Raw genomic sequence first — 17,747 nt, 5'->3', positions numbered from 1 at the left:
TATCTCAACACTTCTTCCAGTTACAAAGACCCTTTGTCAGAAGTGGATTTGAACCCACGCCTCCATTTGGAGAACAGAAACCTCATCAACTGAGAAGGTGAAAATGCCTTGAGTCTGGCGCCTTAGACCACTCGGCCATTCTGACATGCAAATTTTGCTGTATGAACAGTAATTCAACAAATGTAATTTGTAGCAGCAAAATATGTTGACTTGGCAATAAGTTGAACCGTTTAAACCACTCGGCCAAAAAATGTTTACATTTTCTGTGTCTCAACACTTCTTTCAGTTATCAAAGCCCCTTTTGACAGAAGTGTGATTTGAAGCCACATCTTCATTTGTAGACCAAAATGGGATACTGTGCAAAAGCAGAAATGCCTACTATTACAGTTAAGGCATCAACAGTTATTCGATTTTCAGACTTTGTCTGAAGCCAGATTTGAACACATGCAACTATGTGGAGAGCAGAAACCTTATCAACTGGCAAGGCTGAAATTGAAATTTTTACTATCTCAACACTTCTTCCAATTACAAAGACCCTTTGTCAGAAGTGGGATTTGAACCCACGCCTCCATTTGGAGAACAGAAACCTCATCAACTGAGAAGGTGAAAATGCCTTGAGTCTGGCGCCTTACACCACTCAGCCATTCTGACATGCGATATGTGCTGTATGAACAGTAATTCAACAAATGTAATTTGTAGCAGCAAAATATGTTGACTTGACAATAAGTTGAACCGTTTAAACCACTCGGCCAAAAAAATGTTTACATTTTCTGTGTCTCAACACTTCTTTCAGTTATCAAAGCCCCTTTTGACAGAAGTGTGATTTGAAGCCACATCTTCATTTGTAGACCAAAATGGGATACTGTGCAAAAGCAGAAATGCCTACTATTACAGTTAAGGCATCAGCATTTATTCGATTTTCAGACTTTGTCTGAAGCCAGATTTGAATCCATACCACTATGTGAGAGCACAAACCTTCTCAACTGGCAAGGCTGAAATTGAAATTTTTACTGTCTCAACTCTTCTTCCAGTTACAAAAGAACCTTTGTCAGAGTGGGATTTGAACCCACACCTCCATTTGGAGACCAGAAACCTCATCAACTGAGAAGGTGAAAATGCCTTGAGTCTGGCGCCTTAGACCACTCAGCCATTCTGACATGCGATATGTGCTGTATGAACAGTAATTCAACAAATGTAATTTGTAGCAGCAAAATATGTTGACTTGGCAATAAGTTGAACCGTTTAAACCACTCGGCCAAAAAAATGTTTACATTTTCTGTGTCTCAACACTTCTTTCAGTTATCAAAGCCCCTTTTGACAGAAGTGTGATTTGAAGCCACATCTTCATTTGTAGACCAAAATGGAATACTGTGCAAAAGCAGAAACGCCTACTATTACAGTTAAGGCATCAGCATTTATTCGATTTTCAGACTTTGTCTGAAGCCAGATTTGAACCCATGCCACTATGTGGAGAGCAGAAACCTTATCAACTGGCAAGGCTGAAATTGAAATTTTACTATCTCAACACTTCTTCCAGTTACAAAGACCCTTTGTCAGAAGTGGATTTGAACCCACGCCTCAATTGGAGACCAGAAACCTCATCAACTGAGAAGGTGAAAATGCCTTAAGTCTGGCGCGCCTTAGACCACTCAGCCATTCTGACATGCAAGTTTTGCTGTATGAACAGTAATTCAACAAATGTAATTTGTAGCAGCAAAATATGTTGACTTGGCAATAAGTTGAACCGTTTAAACCACTCAGCCAAAAAAATGTTTACAATTTCTGTGTCTCAACACTTCTTTCAGTTATCAAAGACCATTTGACAGAAGTGTGATTTGAAGCCACATCTTCATTTGTAGACCAAAATGGGATACTGAGCAAAAGCAGAAATGCCTACTATTACAGTTAAGGCATCAGCATTTATTCGATTTTCAGACTTTGTCTGAAGCCAGATTTGAACCCGTGCCACTATGTGGAGAGCAGAAACCTTATCAACTGGCAAGGCTGAAATTGAAATTTTACTATCTCAACACTTCTTCCAGTTACAGAAGACCCTTTGTCAGAAGTGGGATTTGAACCCACGCCTCCATTTGGAGAACAGAAACCTCATCAACTGAGAAGGTGAAAATGCCTTGAGTCTGGCGCCTTAGACCACTCGGCCATTCTGACATGCAATATGTGTTGTATGAACAGTAATTCAACAAATGTAATTTGTAGCAGCAGAATATGTTGACTTGGCAATAAGTTGAACCGTTTAAACCACTCGGCAAAAAAATGTTTACATTTTCTGTGTCTCAACACTTCTTTCAGTTATCAAAGCCCCTTTTGACAGAAGTGTGATTTGAAGCCACATCTTCATTTGTAGACCAAAATGGGATACTGTGCAAAAGCAGAAATGCCTACTATTACAGTTAAGGCATCAACAGTTATTCGATTTTCAGACTTTGTCTGAAGCCAGATTTGAACACATGCAACTATGTGGGAGAGCAGAAACCTTATCAACTGGCAAGGCTGAAATTGAAATTTTGACTATCTCAACACTTCTTCCAGTTACAAAGATCCTTTGTCGGAAGTGGATTTGATCCCACGCCTCCATTTGGAGACCAGAAACCTCATCAACTGACAAGGTGAAAATGCCTTGAGTCTGGCGCCTTAGACCACTCGGCCATTCTGACATGCAAGTTTTGCTGTATGAACAGTAATTCAACAAATGTAATTTGTAGCAGCAAAATATGTTGACTTGGCAATAAGTTGAACCGTTTAAACCACTCGGCCAAAAAAATGTTTACATTTTCTGTGTCTCAACACTTCTTTCAGTTATCAAAGCCCCTTTTGACAGAAGTGTGATTTGTAGCCACATCTTCATTTGTAGACCAAAATGGGATACTGTGCAAAAGCAGAAATGCCTACTATTACACTTAAGGCATCAGCGTTTATTCGATTTTCAGACTTTGTCTGAAGCCAGATTTGAACCCATGCCACTATGTGGAGAGCAGAAACCTTATCAACTGGCAAGGCTGAAATTGAAATTTTTACTATCTCAACACTTCTTCCAGTTACAAAAGACCCTTTGTCAGAAGTGGGATTTGAACCCACGCCTCCATTTGGAGACCAGAAACCTCATCAACTGAGAAGGTGAAAATACCTTGAGTCTGGCGCCTTAGACCACTCGGCCATTCTGACATGCGATATGTGCTGTATGAACAGTAATTCAACAAATGTAATTTGTAGCAGCAAAATATGTTGACTTGGCAATAAGTTGAACCGTTTAAACCACTCGGCCAAAAAAATGTTTACATTTTCTGTGTCTCAACACTTCTTTCAGTTATCAAAGCCCCTTTTGACAGAAGTGTGATTTGAAGCCACATCTTCATTTGTAGACCAAAATGGGATACTGTGCAAAAGCAGAAATGCCTACTATTACAGTTAAGGCATCAACAGTTATTCGATTTTCAGACTTTGTCTGAAGCCAGATTTGAACACATGCAACTATGTGGAGAGCAGAAACCTTATCAACTGGCAAGGCTGAAATTGAAATTTTGACTATCTCAACACTTCTTCCAGTTACAAAAGATCCTTTGTCGGAAGTGGGATTTGATCCCACGCCTCCATTTGGAGACCAGAAACCTCATCAACTGACAAGGTGAAAATGCCTTGAGTCTGGCGCCTTAGACCACTCGGCCATTCTGACATGCAAGTTTTGCTGTATGAACAGTAATTCAACAAATGTAATTTGTAGCAGCAAAAATATGTTGACTTGGCAATAAGTTGAACCGTTTAAACCACTCGGCCAAAAAATGTTTACATTTTCTGTGTCTCAACACTTCTTTCAGTTATCAAAGCCCCTTTTGACAGAAGTGTGATTTGTAGCCACATCTTCATTTGTAGACCAAAATGGGATACTGTGCAAAAGCAGAAATGCCTACTATTACACTTAAGGCATCAGCGTTATTCGATTTTCAGACTTTGTCTGAAGCCAGATTTGAACCCATGCCACTATGTGGAGAGCAGAAACCTTATCAACTGGCAAGGCTGAAATTGAAATTTTTACTATCTCAACACTTCTTCCAGTTACAAAGAACCTTTGTCAGAAGTGGGATTTGAACCCACGCTCCGTTTGGAGACCAGAAACCTCATCAACTGAGAAGGTGAAAATGCCTTGAGTCTGGCGCCTTAGACCACTCGGCCATTCTGACATGCAAATTTTGCTGTATGAACAGTAATTCAACAAATGTAATTTGTAGCAGCAAAATATGTTGACTTGGCAATAAGTTGAACCGTTTAAACCACTCGGCCAAAAAATGTTTACATTTTCTGTGTCTCAACACTTCTTTCAGTTATCAAAGCCCCTTTTGACAGAAGTGTGATTTGAAGCCACATCTTCATTTGTAGACCAAAATGGGATACTGTGCAAAAGCAGAAATGCCTACTATTACAGTTAAGGCATCAACAGTTATTCGATTTTCAGACTTTGTCTGAAGCCAGATTTGAACCCATGCCACTATGTGGAGAGCAGAAACCTTATCAACTGGCAAGGCTGAAATTGAAATTTTTACTATCTCAACACTTCTTCCAATTACAAAAGAACCTTTGTCAGAAGTGGGATTTGAACCCACGCCTCCATTTGGAGACCAGAAACCTCATCAACTGAGAAGGTGAAAGTGCCTTGAGTCTGGCGCCTTAGACCACTCGGCCATTCTGACATGCAAGTTTTGCTGTATGAACAGTAATTCAACAAATGTAATTTGTAGCAGCAAAATATGTTGACTTGGCAATAAGTTGAACCGTTTAAACCACTCGGCCAAAAAAATGTTTACAATTTCTGTGTCTCAACACTTCTTTCAGTTATCAAAGACCATTTGACAGAAGTGTGATTTGAAGCCACATCTTCATTTGTAGACCAAAATGGGATACTGTGCAAAAGCAGTAATGCCTACTATTACAGTTAAGGCATCAGCATTTATTCGATTTTCAGACTTTGTCTGAAGCCAGATTTGAACCCGTGCCACTATGTGGAGAGCAGAAACCTTATCAACTGGCAAGGCTGAAATTGAAATTTTTATCTCAACACTTCTTCCAGTTACAAAAGACCTTTTGTCAGAAGTGGGATTTGAACCCACACCTCCATTTAGAGACCAGAAACCTCATCAACTGAGAAGGTGAAAATGCCTTGAGTCTGGCGCCTTAGACCACTCGGCCATTCTGACATGCAAGTTTTGCTGTATGAACAGTAATTCAACAAATGTAATTTGTAGCAGCAAAATATGTTGACTTGGCAATAAGTTGAACCGTTTAAACCACTCGCCAAAAAAATGTTTACATTTTCTGTGTCTCAACACTTCTTTCAGTTATCAAAGCCCCTTTTGACAGAAGTGTGATTTGAAACCACATCTTCATTTTTGTAGACCAAAATGGGACACTGTGCAAAAGCAGAAATGCCTACTATTACATTTACGGCATCAACATTTATTCGATTTTCAGACTTTGTCTGAAGCCAGATTTGAACACATGCAATTATGTGGAGAGCAGAAACCTTATCAACTGGCAAGGCTGAAATTGAAATTTTGACTATCTCAACACTTCTTCCAATTACAAAAGAACCTTTGTCAGAAGTGGGATTTGAACCCACTCCTCCATTTGGAGACCAGAAACCTCATCAACTGAGAAGGTGAAAATGCCTTGAATCTGGCGCCTTAGAGCACTCAGCCATTCTGACATGCAAGTTTTGCTGTATGAACAGTAATTCAACAAATGTAATTTGTAGCAGCAAAATATGTTGACTTGGCAATAAGTTGAACCGTTTAAACCACTCGGCCAAAAAATGTTTACATTTTCTGTGTCTCAACACTTCTTTCAGTTATCAAAGCCCCCTTTTGACAGAAGTGTGATTTGAAGCCACATCTTCATTTGTAGACCAAAATGGGATACTGTGCAAAGCAGAAATGCCTACTATTACAGTTAAGGCATCAACAGTTATTCGATTTTCAGACTTTGTCTGAAGCCAGATTTGAACACATGCAACTATGTGGAGAGCAGAAACCTTATCAACTGGCAAGGCTGAAATTGAAATTTTACTATCTCAACACTTCTTCCAATTACAAAAGACCCTTTGTCAGAAGTGGGATTTGAACCACGCCTCCATTTGGAGAACAGAAACCTCATCAACTGAGAGAAGGTGAAAATGCCTTGAGTCTGGCGCCTTACACCACTCAGCCATTCTGACATCACGATATGTGCTGTATGAACAGTAATTCAACAAATGTAATTTGTAGCAGCAAAATATGTTGACTTGACAATAAGTTGAACCGTTTAAACCACTCGGCCAAAAAAATGTTTACATTTTCTGTGTCTCAACACTTCTTTCAGTTATCAAAGCCCCTTTTGACAGAAGTGTGATTTGAAGCCACATCTTCATTTGTAGACCAAAATGGGATACTGTGCAAAAGCAGAAATGCCTACTATTACAGTTAAGGCATCAGCATTTATTCGATTTTCAGACTTTGTCTGAAGCCAGATTTGAATCCATACCACTATGTAGAGCACAAACCTTCTCAACTGGCAAGGCTGAAATTGAAATTTTTACTGTCTCAACACTTCTTCCAGTTACAAAAGAACCTTTGTCAGAAGTGGGATTTGAACCCACGCCTCCATTTGGAGACCAGAAACCTCATCAACTGAGAAGGTGAAAATGCCTTTGAGTCTGGGCGCCTTAGACCACTCCAGCCATTCTGACATGCGATATGTGCTATATGAACAGTAATTCAACAAATGTAATTTGTAGCAGCAAAATATGTTGACTTGGCAATAAGTTGAACCGTTTAAACCACTCGGCCAAAAAAAATGTTTACATTTTCTGTGTCTCAACACTTCTTTCAGTTATCAAAGCCCCTTTTGACAGAAGTGTGATTTGAAGCCACATCTTCATTTGTAGACCAAAATGGAATACTGTGCAAAAGCAGAAACGCCTACTATTACAGTTAAAAGGCATCAGCATTTATTCGATTTTCAGACTTTGTCTGAAGCCAGATTTGAACCCATGCCACTATGTGGAAGCAGAAACCTTATCAACTGGCAGGAGGCTGAAGTGAAATTTTTACTATCTCAACACTTCTTCCAGTTACAAAGACCCTTTGTCAGAAGTGGGATTTGAACCCGCCTCAATTGGAGACCAGAAACCTCATCAACTGAGAAGGTGAAAATGCCTTAAGTCTGGCGCCTTAGACCACTCAGCCATTCTGACATGCAAGTTTTGCTGTATGAACAGTAATTCAACAAATGTAATTTGTAGCAGCAAAATATGTTGACTTGGCAATAAGTTGAACCGTTTAAACCACTCGGCCAAAAAATGTTTACAATTTCTGTGTCTCAACACTTCTTTCAGTTATCAAAAGACCATTTTGACAGAAGTGTGATTTGAAGCCACATCTTCATTTGTAGACCAAAATGGGATGCTGTGCAAAAGCAGAAATGCCTACTATTACAGTTAAGGCATCAGCATTTATTCGATTTTCAGACTTTGTCTGAAGCCAGATTTGAACCCGTGCCACTATGTGGAGAGCAGAAACCTTCTCAACTGGCAAGGCTGATGGTACACTATCTCAACACTTCTTCCAGTTAAAGAACCTTTGTCAAGTGGGATTGAACCCAAGCCTCCATTTGAGACCGAAACCTGTCAACTGAGAAGGTGAAAAAGAAGCGTGAGTCTGGTAGCCTTAGACCACTCGGCCATTCTGACGTACAATGTAACGCTGTATGAACAATAATTCAACAAATGTAATTTGTAGCAGCAAAATATATTGACAGCGCAATAAGTTGAACCGTTTAAACCCTTTCGGCCAAAAAAATGTTTACATTTTTCTGTGTCTCAACATAACAGTTATCAAGACCATTTGACGGTGTGATTTAAACCACATCTTCATTTATAGGCCAAAAATGGGATACTGTGCAAAAGCAGAAATGCCTACTATTACAGTTAAAATAAGCATTCTCGATTTTCAGACTTTGTCTGAAGCCAGATTGAACCCATACCACTATATGTGGAGAGGAAAAACCTTCTCAACTGGCAGGCTAAATTGAAATTTTTACTATCTCAGCACTTCTTCAGTTACAAACTAACCTTTGTGAAGTGGGATTTGAGCACACACCTCCATTTGAGACCAGAAACCTCATCAACTGAGAAGGTGAAAGCCTACTGGCAGGTCTGGCTGCCTTGAACCACTCGGCCATTCTGACATGCAACATGTGCTGTATGAACAGTAATTCATAAATGTAATTTGTAGCAGCAAAATATGTTGACAGCAATACGGTTGAACGTTTAAACCATAAACCAAAAAATGTTTACATTTCTGTGTCTCAACAAACTTCTTGATTTATCAAGACCATTTGACAGAAGTGTGATTTGAAATATCTTCATTTATGTGAACCAAAATGGGATACTGTGCAAAAGCAGAAATGCCTACTATTACAGTTAAGGCATCAGCATTTGTCGATTTTCAGACTTTGTCTGAAGCCAGATTTGAACCCATACCACTGTATATGTGAGTGAAACCTTCTCGTAACAGAGGCTGAGGTGGAAATTTTTACTATCTCCAACACTTCTTCCAGTTACAAAAGAACCTTTGTCAAGTGAGTTGAATACGCCTCAGTTGGAGACCAGAAACCCTCATCAGCACAGGAAGGTGAAAATGCTGCCTTAGTCTAGCGTATGAACCACTCAGCCATTCTGACATGCAGAGTTTCTTTGCATGAACAGTAATTCTGGAAATGTTTAGCAGCATAAAAAATATGTTGACAGCAATAAGTTGAACACGTTTAAATACTCTGGCCAAAAAATGTTTACATTTTCTGTGTCTCATACTTCTTTCAGTTATCAAAGCCCCTTTTGACAGAAGTGTGATTTGAAACCACATCTTCATTTGTAGACCAAAATGGGATGCCTGTGCAAGGCATATTACTCACTATTGAGTTGAGCATCCCAGCGTTTTATTCGATTTTCAGACTTTGTCTGAAGCCAGATTTGAACCATGCCACTATGTGGGAGGCAAGCCTTATCAACTGGCAAGGCTAGAGTTGAAATTTTTACTATCTCAAAACTTCTTCCAGTTCACAAAGAACCTTTGTCAGAGAGTGGGATTGTACACTCCATTTGGAGACCAGGAAACTATCATCAGCTGAGAAGGTGAGAAAGCATGGTCTGGCGCCTTAGACCCTTTCGGCCATTCTGACATGCAATATGTGCTGTATGAACAGTAATTCAACAAATGTAATTTGTAGCAGCAAAATATGTTGACAGCAATAAGTTGAACCGTTTAAACCACTTAAACCAAAAAATGTTTACAATTTCTGTGTCTCAACACTTCTTTCAGTTATCAAAAGACCATTTGACAAGTATGATTTGAAACTACATCTTCATTTGTAGACCAAAATGGGATACTGTGCAAAAAGCAGAAATGCCTACTATTACAGAAGTTAAGGCATCAGCGTTTGTGTGATTTTCAGACTTTGTCTGAAGCCAGATTTGAACCCATGCCACTATGTAGGGAGCTGAAACCTTATCAACTGTGTGAGGCTGAAATTGGAAATTTTTACTATCTCAAAACTTCTTCCAGTTACAAAAAGAACCCTTTGTCAGGAAAGTGGGATTTCACCCACACCTCCATTTGGAGACCAGAAACCTCATCAACTGAGAGGTGGCATGTGAGTCTGGGCTTCCCAGACCACTACTAAGCCATTCTGACATACAATATATGCTGTATGAACAGTAATTCAACAAATGTAATTTGTAGCAGCAAAATATGTTGACTTGGCAATAAGTTGAACCGTTTAAACCACTCGTACCAAAAAAATGTTTACAATTTCTGTCTCAAACATCTTTCAGTTATCAAAGACCATTTGACAGAAGTGTGATTTGAAGCCACATCTTCATTTGTAGACCAAAATGGGATGCTATGCCAAAGCAAATGCACCTACCTAATTACAGTTAAGGCATCAGCATTTATTCGATTTTCGGACTGTCTGAAGCCAGATTTGAACCAGTGCCACCATGTGAGCAGAAACCTTATCAGCTGGCAATTGAAATTGAAATTTTTTATCTCAGCACTTCTTCCCGGTTACAAAAAGACCCGCTATCAGAAGTGGGATTTGAACCACGCTCTCCATTTGGAGACCAGAAACTCATCAGCTCAGGGAAGGTGAAAATACCTTGAGTCCGGCGCCTTAGACCCATCGGCCATTCTGACATGCAATATGTGCTGTATGAACAGTAATTCAACAAATGTAATTTGTAGCAAAATATGTTGACTTGGCAATAAGTTGGTACGTTCCCAAACCACTTTCGGCCAAAAAAATGCCAGGCATCGCGCATTTATTCGATTTTCAGACTTTGTCTGGAAGCCAGATTTGAACCTGTGTACTATGTGAGCAGAAGCCTTCTCAGCCGACAAGGCTGAAATTGAAGTACACTATCTCAACACTTCTTTCCAGTTACAAAAGAACCTTTGTCCAGAAGTGGGATTTGAACCACGCCTCCATTTGCAGACCAGAAACCTCATCAGCTGAGAAGAATTGAAAATGCCTGAGTCTGGCGCTTTGAACCGCACCGGCCAATCTGACATGCAATATGTGTTGTATGAACAGTAATTCAACAAATGTAATTTGTAGCAGCAGAATATGTTGACTTGCAATAAAGTTGAACCGTTTAAACCCACTCGGCCAAAAATAAAAAGCCCCTTTGACAGAAGTGTGATTTGAAGCCACATCTTCATTTGTAGACCAAAATGGGATGCCACTGTGCAAAAGCAGAAAATGCCTACTATTACAGTTAAGGCATCAGCATTTATTGATTTTCAGACTTTGTCTGAAGCCAGATTTGAACCCATACCACTATGTGGAGAGCAGAAACCTTCTCAACTGGCAAGGCTGAAGTTGAAATTTTTGCTATCTCAACACTTCTTCCAGTTACAAAGACCCTTTGTCAAGTGGGATTTGAACCCAGCCTCCATTTGGAGACCAGAAACCTCATCAACTGAGAAGGTAGAAAATGCCTTGTGGTCTGGCGCCGCTTTAGACCCACTCGGCCATTCTGACATGCACAAGTTTTGCTGCATGAACAGTAATTCTACAAATGTAATTTGTAGCAGCTTTAAATATGTTGACTTGGCAATAAGTTGAACGTTTAAACCACTTTCGGCCAAAAAATGTTTACATTTTCTGTGTCTCAACACTTCTTTCAGTTATCAAAGCCCTTTTGACAGGAAGTGTGATTTGAAGTACACATCTTCATTTGTAGACCAAAATGGGATACTGTGCAAAAGCAGAAATGCCTACTATTACAGTTAAGGCATCAAGCGTTTATTGATTTTCAGACTTTGTCTGAAGCCAGATTTGAACCCATGCCACTATGTGGAGAGCAGAAACCTTATCAACTGGCAAGGCTGAAATTGAAATTTTTACTATCTCAAAAACTTCTTCCAGTTACAAAAGAACCTTTGTCAGGAAGTGAGATTTCAGCCCACACCTCCATTTGGAGACCAGAAACCTCATCAACTGAAGAAGGTGAAAACGCCTTGAGTCTGGCGCCTTAGACCACTCGGCCATTCTGACATGCAATATGTGCTGTATGAACAGTAATTCAACAAATGTAATTTGTAGCAGCAAAATATGTTGACTTGGCAATAAGTTGAACCGTTTAAACCCACTGCCAAAAAATGTTTACAATTTCTGTGTCTCAACACTTCTTTTCAGTTATCAAAGACCATTTGATTAGAAGTGTGATTTGAGCCACATCTTCATTTGTAGACCAAAATGGGATACTGTGCAAAGCAGAAATGCCTACTATTACAGTTAAGGCATCAGCATTTATTCGATTTTCAGACTTTGTCTGAAGCCAGATTTGAACCCGTGCCACTATGTGGAGAGCAGAAACCTTATCAACTGCAAGGCTGAAATTGAAATTTTACTATCTCAACACTTCTTCCAGTTACAAAGACCCTTTGTCAGAAGTGGGATTTGAACCCACGCCTCCATTTGGAGACCAGAAACCTCATCAACTGAGAAAGGTGAAAATGCCTTGAGTCCGGCGTATTAGACCACTCGGCCATTCTGACATACAATATGTGCTGTATGAACAGTAATTCAACAAATGTAATTTGTAGCAGCAAAAATATGTTGACTTGGCAATAAGTTGAACCCGTTTAAACCACTCGAAGCCAAAAAAATGTTTACATTTTCTGTGTCTCAACACTTCTTTCAGTTATCAAAGCCCCTTTTGACAGAAGTGTGATTTGAAGCCACATCTTCATTTGTAGACCAAAATGGGATACTGTGCAAAAGCAGAAATGCCTACTATTACAGTTAAGGCATCAGCATTTATTCGATTTTCAGACTTTGTCTGAAGCCAGATTGAACCCATGCCACTATGTAGAGGCAGAAACCTTATCAGCTGGCAAGGCTGAAAGTGAAATTTTTACTATCTCAACACTTCTTCCAGTTACAAAAGAACCTTTGTCAAGTGGGATTTGAACCCACGCCTCCATTTGGAGACCAGAAACCTCATCAACTGAGAAGGTGAAAAAGCCTTGAGTCTGGCGCCTTAGACCACTCAGCCATTCTGACATGCAATATGTGCTGTATGAACAGTAATTCAACAAATGTAATTTATGGCAGCAAAATATGTTGACTTGGCAATAAGTTGAACTATTTTTAAACCACTCGGCCAAAAAAATCAAAGCCCCTTTTGACAGAAGTGTGATTTGAAGCCACATCTTCATTTGTAGACCAAAATGAGGATACTGTGCAAAAGCGAGAAATGCCTACTATTACAGTTAAGGCATCAGCATTTATTCGATTTTCAGACTTTGTCTGAAGCCAGATTGAACCGGCATGCCACTATGTGGAGCAGAAACCTTATCAACTGGCAAGGCTGAAATTGAAATTTTACTATCTCAACACTTCTTCCAGTTACAAAAAGAACCTTTGTCAGAAGTAGGATTTGAATACACGCCCTCCATTTGGAGACCAGGAAACCTCATCAACTGAGAAGGTGAAAAAGCCTTGAGTCTGGCGCCTTAGACCCACTGCGGCCATTCTGACATACAATATGTGCTGTATGAACAGTAATTCAACAAATGTAAATTTGCAGCAGCAAAATATGTTGACTTGGCAATAAGTTGAACTGTTTTAAACCACTCGGCCAAAAAAATCAAAGCCCCTTTTGACAGAAGTGTGATTTGAAGCCACATCTTCATTTGTAGACCAAAATGGGATACTGTGCAAAAGCAGAAATGCCTACTATTACAGTTAAGGCATCAGCATTTATTCAATTTTCAGACTTTGTCTGAAGCCAGATTTGAACCCATACCACTATGTGGAGAAGAAACCTTCTCAACTGGCAAGGCTGAAATTGAAATTTTTACTATCTCAACACTTCTTCCAGTTACAAAATAACCTTTGTCAGAAAGTGGGATTTGAACTCACGCCTCCATTTGGAGACCAGAAACCTCATCAACTAAGAAGGTGAAAATGCCTTGAGTCTGGCGCCTTAGACCACTCGGCCATTCTGACATGCAAATTTTGCTGTATGAACAGTAATTCAACAAATGTAATTTGTAGCAGCAGAATATGTTGACTTGGCAATAAGTTGAACCGTTTAAACCACTTTCGGCCAAAAAATGTTTACATTTTCTGTGTCTCAACACTTCTTTCAGTTATCAAAGCCCCTTTTGACAGAAGTGTGATTTGACGCCACATCTTCATTTGTAGACCAAAATGGGATACTGTGCAAAGCAGAAATGCCTACTATTACAGTTAAGGCATCAGCATTTATTCGATTTTCAGACTTTGTCTGAAATCTGATTGAACCCGATGCCACTATGTGGAGAGCAGAAACCTTATCAACTGTAAGGCTGAAATTGAAATTTTTACTATCTCAACACTTCTTCCAGTTACAAAAGACCCTTTGTCAGAAGTGGGATTTGAACCCACGCCTCCATTTGGAGACCAGAAACCTCATCAACTGAGAAGGTGAAAAAGCCTTGAGTCTGGCGCCTTAGACCACTCGGCCATTCTGACATGCAATATGTGCTGTATGAACAGTAATTCCACAAATGTAATTTGTAGCAGCAAAATATGTTGATTGGCAATAAGTTGAACCGTTTAAACCACTCGGCCAAAAAAAAATGTTTACATTTTCTGTGTCTCAACACTTCTTTCAGTTATCAAAGCCCCTTTTGACAGAAGTGTGATTTGAAGCCACATCTTCATTTGTAGACCAAAATGGGATACTGTGCAAAAGCAGAAATGCCTACTATTACAGTTAAGGCATCAACAGTCATTCGATTTTCAGACTTTGTCTGAAGCCAGATTTGAACCCATGCCACTATGTGGAGGCAGAAACCTTATCAACTGGCAAGGCTGAAATTGAAATTTTTACTATCTCAACACTTCTTCCAATTACAAAAGAACCTTTGTCAGAAGTGGGATTTGAACCCCACGCCTCTCAGTTGGAGACCAGAAACCTCATCAACTGAGAAGGTGAAAATGCCTTGAGTCTGGCGCCTTAGACCACTCGGCCATTCTGACATGCAAGTTTTGCTGTATGAACAGTAATTCAACAAATGTAATTTGTAGCAGCAAAATATGTTGACTTGGCAATAGGATTGAACCGTTTAAACCACTCGGCCAAAAAATGTTTACATTTTCTGTGTCTCAACACTTCTTTCAGTTATCAAAGCCCCTTTTGACAGAAGTGTGATTTGAAGCCACATCTTCATTTGTAGACCAAAATGGGATACTGTGCATAAAAGCAGAAATGCCTACTATTACAGTTAAGGCATCAACAGTTATTCGATTTTCAGACTTTGTCTGAAGCCAGATTTGAACCCATGCCACTATGTGGAGAGCAGAAACCTTATCAACTGGCAAGGTTGAAATTGAAATTTTACTATCTCAACACTTCTTCCAATTACAAAAGAACCTTTGTCAGAAGTGGGATTTGAACCCACGCCTCCATTTGGAGACCAGAAACCTCATCAACTGAGAAGATGAAAATGCCTTGAGTCTGGCGCCTTAGACCACTCGGCCATTCTGACATGCAAGTTTTGCTGTATGAACAGTAATTCAACAAATGTAATTTGTAGCAGCAAAATATGTTGACTTGGCAATAAGTTGAACCGTTTAAACCACTCGGCCAAAAAAATGTTTACATTTTCTGTGTCTCAACACTTCTTTCAGTTATCAAAGCCCCTTTTGACAGAAGTGTGATTTGAAGCTCCACATCTTCATTTGTAGACCAAAATGGGATACTGTGCAAAAGCAGAAATGCCTACTATTACAGTTAAGGCATCAACAGTTATTCGATTTTCAGACTTTTGTCTGAAGCCAGATTTGAACCCATGCCACTATGTGGAGAGCAGAAACCTTATCAACTGGCAAGGTTGAAATTGAAATTTTACTATCTCAACACTTCTTCCAATTACAAAAGAACCTTTGTCAGAAGTGGGATTTGAACCACGCCTCCATTTGGAGACCAGAAACCTCATCAACTGAGAAGGTGAAAATGCCTTGAGTCTGGCGCCTTAGACCACTTTCGGCCATTCTGACATGCAAATTTTGCTGTATGAACAGTAATTCAACAAATGTAATTTGTAGCAGCAGAATATGTTGACTTGGCAATAAGTTGAACCGTTTAAACCACTCGGCCAAAAAATGTAAGGCATCAGCATTTATTCGATTTTCAGACTTTGTCTGAAGCCAGATTTGAACCACGTGCCACTATGTGGAGAGCAGAAACCTTATCAACTGGCAAGGCTGAAATTGAAATTTTACTATCTCAACACTTCTTCCAGTTACAAAAGACCCTTTGTCAGAAGTGGGATTTGAACACGCCTCCATTTGGAGACCAGAAACCTCATCAACTGAGAAGGTGAAAATGCCTTGAGTCAGGCGCCTTAGACCACTCGGCCATTCTGACATGCAATATGTGCTGTATGAACAGTAATTCAACAAATGTAATTTGTAGCAGCAAAATATGTTGATTGGCAATAAGTTGAACCGTTTAAACCACTCGGCCAAAAAAATGTTTACATTTTCTGTGTCTCAACACTTCTTTCAGTTATCAAAGCCCCCTTTTGACAGAAGTGTGATTTGAAGCCACATCTTCATTTGTAGACCAAAATGGGATACTGTGCAAAAGCAGAAATGCCTACTATTACAGTTAAGGCATCAACAGTTATTCGATTTTCAGACTTTGTCTGAAGCCAGATTTGAACCCATGCCACTATGTGGAGAGCAGAAACCTTATCAACTGGCAAGGTTGAAGTGAAATTTTACTATCTCAACACTTCTTCCAATTACAAAAAGAACCTTTGTCAGAAGTGGGATTTGAACCCACGCCTCCATTCGGAGACCAGAAACCTCAGCAACTGAGAAGGTGAAAATGCCTTGAGTCTGGCGCCTTAGACCACTTCGGCCATTCTGACATGCAAATTTTGCTGTATGAACAGTAATTCAACAAATGTAATTTGTAGCAGCAGAATATGTTGACTTGGCAATAAGTTGAACCGTTTAAACCACTCGGCCAAAAAATGTAAGGCATCAGCATTTTATTCGATTTTCAGACTTTGTCTGAAGCCAATTTGAACCCGTGCCACTATGTGGGAGAGCAGAAACCTTATCAACTGGCAAGGCTGAAGGTGGAAATTTTACTATCTCAACACTTCTTCCAGTTACAAAAGACCCTTTGTCAGAAGTGGGATTTGAACCCACGCCTCCATTTGGAGACCAGAAACCTCATCAACTGAGAAGGTGAAAATGCCTTGAGTCTGGCGCCTTAGACCACTCGGCCATTCTGACATGCAATATGTGCTGTATGAACAGTAATTCAACAAATGTAATTTGTAGCAGCAAAATATGTTGATTGGCAATAAGTTGAACCGTTTAAACCACTCAAAAAAATGTTTACATTTTCTGTGTCTCAACACTTCTTTCAGTTATCAAAGCCCTTTTTTGACAGAAGTGTGATTTGAAGCCACATCTTCATTTGTAGACCAAAATGGGATACTGTGCAAAAGCAGAAATGCCTACTATTACAGTTAAGGCATCAACAGTTATTCGATTTTCAGACTTTGTCTGAAAGCCAGATTTGAACCCATGCCACTATGTAGAGAGCAGAAACCTTATCAACTGGCAAGGTTGAAATTGAAATTTTTACTATCTCAACACTTCTTCCAATTACAAAAGACCTTTGTCAGAAGTGGGATTTGAACCACGCCTCCATTTGGAGACCAGAAACCTCATCAACTGAGAAGATGAAAATGCCTTGAGTCTGGCGCCTTAGACCACTCGGCCATTCTGACATGCATGCAAGTTTTGCTGTATGAACAGTAATTCAACAAATGTAATTTGTAGCAGCAAAATATGTTGACTTGGCAATAAGTTGAACCGTTTAAACCACTCGGCCAAAAAATGTTTACATTTTCTGTGTCTCAACACTTCTTTTCAGTTATCAAAGCCCCCTTTTGACAGAAGTGTGATTTGAAGCCACATCTTCATTTGTAGACCAAAATGGGATACTGTGCAAAAGCAAATGCCTACTATTACAGTTAAGGCATCAACAGTTATTCGATTTTCAGACTTTGTCTGAAGCCAGATTTGAACCCATGCCACTATGTGGAGAGCAGAAACATATCAACTGGCAAGGTTGAAATTGAAATTTTTACTATCTCAACACTTCTTCCAATTACAAAAGAACC

At 39.6% G+C, this 17,747-nt stretch overlaps 5 non-coding genes across 5 annotated transcripts; all 5 read right to left on the bottom strand.

Annotated features, from left to right (window-relative positions):
- Positions 1 to 3,071: 3,071 nt before the first annotated feature.
- trnal-caa lies at positions 3,072 to 3,183 on the bottom strand. The gene is made up of 2 exons: positions 3,146 to 3,183; positions 3,072 to 3,117 (listed from the first exon to the last, which is right to left on the bottom strand). It is a non-coding gene; the product is annotated as a tRNA-Leu (tRNA).
- Positions 3,184 to 4,591: 1,408 nt separating this feature from the next.
- On the bottom strand, positions 4,592 to 4,703 carry trnal-caa. Its single transcript has 2 exons — positions 4,666 to 4,703; positions 4,592 to 4,637 (listed from the first exon to the last, which is right to left on the bottom strand). It is a non-coding gene; the product is annotated as a tRNA-Leu (tRNA).
- A 9,252-nt stretch (positions 4,704 to 13,955) lies between these two features.
- trnal-caa lies at positions 13,956 to 14,067 on the bottom strand. The gene is made up of 2 exons: positions 14,030 to 14,067; positions 13,956 to 14,001 (listed from the first exon to the last, which is right to left on the bottom strand). It is a non-coding gene; the product is annotated as a tRNA-Leu (tRNA).
- A 907-nt stretch (positions 14,068 to 14,974) lies between these two features.
- On the bottom strand, positions 14,975 to 15,086 carry trnal-caa. Its single transcript has 2 exons — positions 15,049 to 15,086; positions 14,975 to 15,020 (listed from the first exon to the last, which is right to left on the bottom strand). It is a non-coding gene; the product is annotated as a tRNA-Leu (tRNA).
- Positions 15,087 to 16,736: 1,650 nt separating this feature from the next.
- On the bottom strand, positions 16,737 to 16,848 carry trnal-caa. Its single transcript has 2 exons — positions 16,811 to 16,848; positions 16,737 to 16,782 (listed from the first exon to the last, which is right to left on the bottom strand). It is a non-coding gene; the product is annotated as a tRNA-Leu (tRNA).
- Between the last annotated feature and the right edge of the window lie 899 nt (positions 16,849 to 17,747).

Source organism: Puntigrus tetrazona, unplaced genomic scaffold (genome assembly GCF_018831695.1).
Source record: "Puntigrus tetrazona isolate hp1 unplaced genomic scaffold, ASM1883169v1 S000000623, whole genome shotgun sequence".
NCBI lineage: Eukaryota > Metazoa > Chordata > Actinopteri > Cypriniformes > Cyprinidae > Puntigrus > Puntigrus tetrazona.
The sequence above is the reverse complement of the archived record's forward strand: the minus strand, read 5'-3'. Positions and strand labels throughout refer to the sequence as shown.